A 7,500-nucleotide genomic window follows, 5' to 3' on the forward strand; every position below is an offset into this window, starting at 1 on the left:
ATTCGGGGCTCCACGCTCTGGGCACAGGGGGATCTCCTAGTGGTGCCCCCCAGGCCCAGAGTGTGGAGCCCCAACTCGGCTTATTTTTATTTTTATTATTATTTTTTTTTTTATTTAATTATTATTTTGGGATTATTAGACTGGGTAGAAGTTGCAACTTCAAACGGGCATATCTCCGGAACCAAGCCGAGTTGGGGCCCCATACACCCGGCGTGGGGGGCCCTCCTAGAGGCCCCCAATACCCCCGAGTGTGGAGCCCCAACTCGGCTTACTTTTCGAGTTACAGCCGGTCAAAGTTGAAACTTTAAAGGGCCATATCTCCGGAACCAAGCCGAGTTGGGGCCCCATACACCCGGCGTGGGGGGCCCTCCTAGAGGCCCCCAATACCCCCGAGTGTGGAGCCCCAACTCGGCTTACTTTTCGAGTTACAGCCGGTCAAAGTTGAAACTTTAAAGGGCCATATCTCCGGAACCAAGCCGAGTTGGGGCCCCATACACCCGGCGTGGGGGGCCCTCCTAGAGGCCCCCAATACCCCCGAGTGTGGAGCCCCAACTCGGCTTACTTTTCGAGTTACAGCCGGTCAAAGTTGAAACTTTAAAGGGCCATATCTCCGGAACCAAGCCGAGTTGGGGCCCCATACACCCGGCGTGGGGGGCCCTCCTAGAGGCCCCCAATACCCCCGAGTGTGGAGCCCCAACTCGGCTCACTTTTCGAGTTACAGCCGGTCAAAGTTGAAACTTTAAAGGGCCATATCTCCGGAACCAAGCCGAGTTGGGGCCCCATACACCCGGCGTGGGGGGCCCTCCTAGAGGCCCCCAATACCCCCGAGTGTGGAGCCCCAACTCGGCTCACTTTTCGAGTTACAGCCGGTCAAAGTTGAAACTTTAAAGGGCCATATCTCCGGAACCAAGCCGAGTTGGGGCCCCATACACCCGGCGTGTGGGGCCCTCCCAGAGGCCCCCAATAGCCCCGAGTGTGGAGCCCCAACTCGGCTTACTTTTCGAGTTACACCCGGTCAAAGCTGGACAGGAAGTGGCCGTATCTCGGGACCGGAAGGTCCCCGTGGCTCGGGACGGCGGGAGGAGCAAGGTCCCCGAGAGCGGGCCCCGCACCCGCCGCCGCGAGCCGCTGGGACCTCCCGGTCCCGAGATGGGCCCCGTTACGCGCGGGCGACTTTCGGAGAAAACGGCCCGTATCTCGGAGAGGGGAGGTCCCAGCGGCTCGCCCTTTCGGGTGTCGGGGGCTCCCCACGGGCCCTCTCGGAACCCGCCTCCCCCGGGCCCCTGGGACCTTTCCTTCCCGGGCGCCCCCCCGACACGTCGGGCCCCTTTTCTCCGGGACCCGGGGGCCCCGGAGCTCGGGGGCGGGCTCTTTGCGAGGGGCCCGCCGGGACGCCACACTTGACCCGAGTCCGGTGTCTCTGGGCCCCCGGGTCCCCGAGCTACGTGCGTTCGAATTCGGGGCCCTTTTCCGGGCCCGAAAATCCCTCAAAGTCCGAAAACGTGCAGCGGGCGGGGACTTCCGGGGCCCCGGAGGCTCTGACGGCACACCCAGGGAGGTGCACCGTCCTCGGGCACGGCCAGGTGGCCCCCCCCCCGGGGTCCTGGAAGTCCCCCCGCCCCCCGGAGACACCCACACCCACCCACCGGACGGGAAGATTCCGTTTTTCGCCGATATCTCGAAGACGGCCGGGCGAAAAAATTTCAAACTCGGGTCTTCCGTAGGCCTCGAGGGGCCCTATCCAAAGAGGCCACCCGCGTCCCCGGGGGCCTCGGGGTCAGGGAGTTAGGCCCGGTCAAAGGCGCGGCGTTTTTTGGCTTATATCTCGCGAACCCCTGGGCCAATCTTCCCCAAACTCGAATCGACCGTAGTGCCGGACGGGGCCTTTCGAAAGAGCCCACCCACGAGGTCCAACTCGCCCGGGTCCCCGAGTTATAGCCGTTCAAAGTCGGGGGTCCCGGCGAACGGCGATCCGGTAGGGGGCGTCCCCGGGGCCCGCCGCCGCCCTGGTTCGAGCGAGGGCCCCCGTGGGACCTCGCCACCCAAATTTGAGCTCTCTGGGCCTTCGCGTCGCGGAGATACGGGCGATTTTCTCCCGGGATCGTGACGTCATCGGCGGGCGCCATTTCAGAGCGCGGCCGAGGGTTTTCGGCCGATATCTCCGCGAATACTCGACCAAAAACGACGAAACGCATATGGACGCGTTCAGCTCGGCGAGACGGTTCGAATGAGCCCGGCCTCGGCCGGGCACGTCGAGTTTTCGGCGAGATATTTGCGTTTTTCCGCTTCCGGGGCGCTTTGGGGGCCCGTATCTCGGGCCCCCGGGGGCCCACGGGGCTGGGGGCGGTCTCATTCGAAAGGTCTCGTCCCGTTCTCCAGCCCATAAAAATTTGGCGTCGATCGGAGCCGCCTTCGGCGAGCTACGGTCGTTTGAAGCCCCGTGCAGTGGGGTTACCGTCCTTCAAACAGCCGCCGCTCGCAGGGGGAGTCCCGGGGAGGCATGGTTGCCTGTATGACTTGGGCTTAGAGCACCCAGCCCCGCGCTCCTGGAGGAACCTCCGGTGCACAGGGTCTGCTGCAACCAGCCACGTGGGTTTTGAGGGGTAGGGGAGCGTGCGCTCTCCTCCCCGGGCGGGCGGCCGGGCCCTGGGGGCTCGCGCCTCCACGGAGGGACCTCGCTCCCGGGGCTTCGTCCCCGGGGCTCGGGGACTCCGTGGCGGCTCGGCCCCCGGGGTTCGACCCCGCTCGCTCGCTCCAAAACCCAAGTCCAAAACGTGGGGTTGCACGGGAGCTCCGGGCGCGACGGGTCTCCACGCACGGCCCCGGGGAGGGAGCTCCGACCCGGGCCGGAGGCAGATTCGCCCCCTGCCCCCCGGCTGTCCGCCCGGAGCCGAGACGGTCCTAAAACGGGCCTTGGGGGTGATGTAGAAGGGTAACGCTCACCCAACCAGGACTCACACAAACCGATCTGCATCCCAGGCAGGGTGCGGGTCTCCTGGGCACGAATAAAGCCCGATGCCCCGTGGGTGATGTTGGCCCTGGCCACTCAAGGCACTCACCCAAGCCAGAGAGGGTGCACTCTGGCTGGGGAAGCAGATTCAATCTCTGCTGTGGTGGAGCTCTGGAAAAACGCGAAACCTCCAGGAAAAGACGGCCCGATTTCTCTGAAAAGTGCATCCCAGGCAGGGTGCGGGTCTCCTGGGCACGAATAAAGCCCGATGCCCCGTGGGTGATTTTGGCCCTGGCCACTCAAGGCACTCACCCAAGCCAGAGAGGGTGCACTCTGGCTGGGGAAGCAGATTCAATCTCTGCTGTGGTGGAGCTCTGGAAAAACGCGAAACCTCCAGGAAAAGACGGCCCGATTTCTCTGAAAAGTGCATCCCAGGCAGGGTGCGGGTCTCATGGGCACGAATAAAGCCCGATGCCCGTGGGTGATGTTGGCCCTGGCCACTCAAGGCACTCACCCAAGCCAGAGAGGGTGCACTCTGGCTGGGGAAGCAGATTCAATCTCTGCTGTGGTGGAGCTCTGGAAAAACGCGAAACCTCCAGGAAAAGACGGCCCGATTTCTCTGAAAAGTGCATCCCAGGCAGGGTGCGGGTCTCCTGGGCACGAATAAAGCCCGATGCCCCGTGGGTGATGTTGGCCCTGGCCACTCAAGGCACTCACCCAAGCCAGAGAGGGTGCACTCTGGCTGGGGAAGCAGATTCAATCTCTGCTGTGGTGGAGCTCTGGAAAAACGCGAAACCTCCAGGAAAAGACGGCCCGGTTTCTCTGAAAAGTGCATCCCAGGCAGGGTGCGGGTCTCATGGGCACGAATAAAGCCCGATGCCCGTGGGTGATGTTGGCCCTGGCCACTCAAGGCACCACTCACCCAAGCCAGAGAGGGTGCACTCTGGCTGGGGAAGCAGATTCAATCTCTGCTGTGGTGGAGCTCTGAAAAACACGAAAACCTCCAGGGAAAAGACGGCCCGGTTTCTCTGAAAAGTGCATCCCAGGCAGGGTGCGGGTCTCCTGGGCAAGAACGAAGCCCAATGCCCACCTTGAAACGGAGCCTGGGCTCGACTCTGAAGCCCAGATCTCGAAAAACGACAAAGTACAAAAAGGTGCGGTGGCTCCAAACCTCCATGCCCTCAGACCTCCCTGGCCAGCCCAGGGAGGGTGGCCCGTCCTGGGCCAGACTCAGATTTCCCCCGCCACCCCTGGAGCTCCGCCTGGAGCGAAGACGGTCCTAAAACGGACCATGGGGCTCTTGTAGAGGATGAGGGAGGGAGAGAGGGGCCTTCAGAGAGCCCCTTGGCCGGCTTGACTCTGGAGTCGAATTTGGAAAAATAGACAAAGTCCATAAACGTGCTGTTGGTTCGGACCTCCAGGGCACTCAAGGCACTCACCCAAGCCAGAGAGGGTGCACTCTGGCTGGGGAAGAGGATTCAATCTCTGCTGTGGTGGAGCTCTGAAAAACACGAGAACCTCCAGGAAAAGGCGGCCCGGTTTCTCTGAAAAGTGCATCCCAGGCAGGGTGCGGGTCTCCTGGGCAAGAACGAAGCCCAATGCCCACCTTGAAACGGAGCCTGGGCTCGACTCTGAAGCCCAGATCTCGAAAAACGACAAAGTACAAAAAATGTGCGGTGGCTCCAAACCTCCATGCCCTCAGACCTCCCTGGCCAGCCCAGGGAGGGTGGCCCGTCCTGGGCCAGATTCAGATTCGCCCGCCACCCCTGGAGCTCCGCCTGGAGCGAAGACGGTCCTAAAACGGGCCTTCGGGGATGTATGAGAGAGGGGAAGCGTGGTGGTGGCAAACACAGAGGACCCCCTACCAGCGATCAGACCGTCGTGAGTCCCACTCAGAGTCACTCTGGGTGGGCATGTAAAAATCCAGATTACGCCGCGCTGGAGCTCTGGAAGTTACGAGACCTCCAGGAAAAGACAGGCTGGTTTTCTGAAAAGTGCACCCCAGGCAGGGTGCATCTTTTCCTGGGCACGAGCCCAGCGCACATGGTGTGGTGGTCCGGCTCTGGTGCCAAAGTTTGGGGGAAAAAATAGACAGAGTCCAATAACGTGGTGTGGTTCCAAAGCTCCATGCCCTCAGACCTCCCTGGCCAGCCCAGGGAGGGTGGCCCGTCCTGGGCCAGATTCAGATTCGCCCGCCACCCCTGGAGCTCCGCCTGGAGCGAAGACGGTCCTAAAACGGGCCTTCGGGGATGTATGAGAGAGGGGGAAGCGTGGTGGTGGCAAACACAGAGGACCCCTACCAGCGATCAGACCGTCGTGAGTCCCACTCAGACTCACTCTGGGTGGGCATATAAAATCCAGACTACGCCCCGTCGGAGCTCTGGAAGTACGAGACCTCCAGGAAAAGACAGGCTGGTTTTCTGAAAAGTGCACCCCAGGCAGGGTGCATCTTTCCTGGGCACGAGCCCGGCGCACGTGGCGGGGTCCGGCTCTGGTGCCAAAAAAATTGAGAAAAATCGACTAAGTCCAATGGCGTGACGTGGGTTCAAAGCCCCATGGTCTCAGACCTCCCTGGCCAGCCCAGGGAGGGTGGCCCGTCCTGGGCCAGAGTCAGATTCGCCCGACACCCCCTGGAGCTCGACCTGGAGGGAAGACGGTCCTAAAACGGGCCTTCGGGGCTGTATGGAAGAGGGCAAGTGTGGTGGTGCAAAACACAGAGCACCCCCTACCATTGATCAGACCGTCGTGAGTCCCACTCAGACTCGCTCTGGGTGGGCATATAAAATCCAGACTACGCCCCCCCGTCGGAGCTCTGGAAGTACGAGACCTCCAGGAAAAGACAGGCCGGTTTTATGTAAAGTGCACCCCAGGCAGGGTGCGTCTTTCCTGGGCACGAGCCCGGCGCGCGTGGCGGGGTCCGGCTCTGGTGCCAAAAAATTTGAGTAAAATCGACTAAGTCCAATGACGTGGTGTGGTTCTAAAGCTCCATGGTCTCAGACCTCCCTGGCCAGCCCAGGGAGGGTGGCCCCGTCCTGGGCCAGAGTCAGATTCGCCCGACACCCCCTGGAGCTCGACCTGGAGGGAAGACGGTCCTAAAACGGGCCTTCGGGGCTGTATGGAAGAGGGCAAGTGTGGTGGTGCAAAACACAGAGCACCCCCTACCATTGATCAGACCGTCGTGAGTCCCACTCAGACTCGCTCTGGGTGGGCATATAAAATCCAGACTGCGCCCCCGTCGGAGCTCTGGAAGTACGAGACCTCCAGGAAAAGACGGGCTGGTTTTATGGAAAAAGTGCACCCCAGGCATATGCTTGTCGAACGGTCGGTCTGGGTAAACGGCGAGTGTCCGTGCTGTTGCGTGCGAACGAGATTCCCAATGCTAACGAACCTCCCCCGGCTGGCGACCGGGGAGAGCGCCTCGTTTTCGGGCACGAGCGAATGCGTCTGCCTGGCGGAGCCCCCGTCGGTGCCGAGGTGGTCCTGAGACGGGCCTTCGGGGTTTTGTCGAGGAAGGGGACAAGCGCCCCAATCGGACAAGGCGACGGGCTAAAAAATGGTGCTCGGTATCGGTTTCTGACATCCAGGCGGGGATGCGTCATCTGGGGTCGGCAGGCAGGCAGGCAGGCGGTCACCAGGGCGCTCTGGAGGAAAAGGCCCCCCCTCCGGAAAAAAAGGACAGAGTCCGTAAACGTGAAGTCGAAAGAGTTCCCCAGGGCCGGCCCGTCTCCATGGCCGGTGACCTGGGTGGGTGCCTCGGACCCGGGGCGAGACGGTATCGGTGGGCGTGAACGGAGCACCCGTCGGTGCCGAGACGGTCCTAAAACGGGCCTTCGGGGTTTTGTCGAGGAAGGGGACGAGAGCCCCGCTCGGACAAGGTGACGGACCAAAAAAAAAAGCGTTGCTCGGTATCGGTTTCCGACATCCTGGGGAGGATGCGTCGTCTGGGGTCGGCAGGCAGGCGGTAACCAGGGCGCTCTGGAGGAAAAGGCCCCCCTCCGGAAAAAAGGGACAGAGTCCCTAAACGTGAAGTCGAAAGAGTTTACCAGGACGGCCCGCCTCCCGGGCCGGTCACCCGGGAGGGCGCTTCGTGCCCGGGGCGAGACGGTATCGGTGGGCGCGGCGGAGCTTCCGTCGGTGCCAAGACGGTCCTAAAACGGGCCTTCGGGGTTTTGTCGAGGAGGGGACAAACGCCCCGCTCGGACAAGGTAACGGATCTCCGTGTGACGGGCGCCTCCGGGTTGCCCACCCCCCGGGGCCCGAGAGGAGCGCACCCCCTCCTCCCGGGCCGTCGACGCGAGGGGTGTTTAGCCTGATCGATTGGAACTTCGGACGCGCCTGGGGACGGCCCCTGCCCGGTCGAGAGACCGCTATGGGCAGCTTGCTCCTCCCCGCTCTGCGCGTCGACTCTAGACGCGGCCTCCCTCCGGGGAAAGCAGGCCGCGTCGACCTCGGGAGACTCAGAAGACCCGTCTGAAACGAACGTCCGCCACGGCGGGCGGAGGACGCGGTCGCGTCGGTCGGATCGGACGGCGAGCGGATCGGGGGGCTCG

Source organism: Pimephales promelas, chromosome 2 (genome assembly GCF_988280905.1).
Source record: "Pimephales promelas chromosome 2, fPimPro1.hap1.1, whole genome shotgun sequence".
In the NCBI taxonomy this organism is placed as follows: domain Eukaryota; kingdom Metazoa; phylum Chordata; class Actinopteri; order Cypriniformes; family Leuciscidae; genus Pimephales; species Pimephales promelas.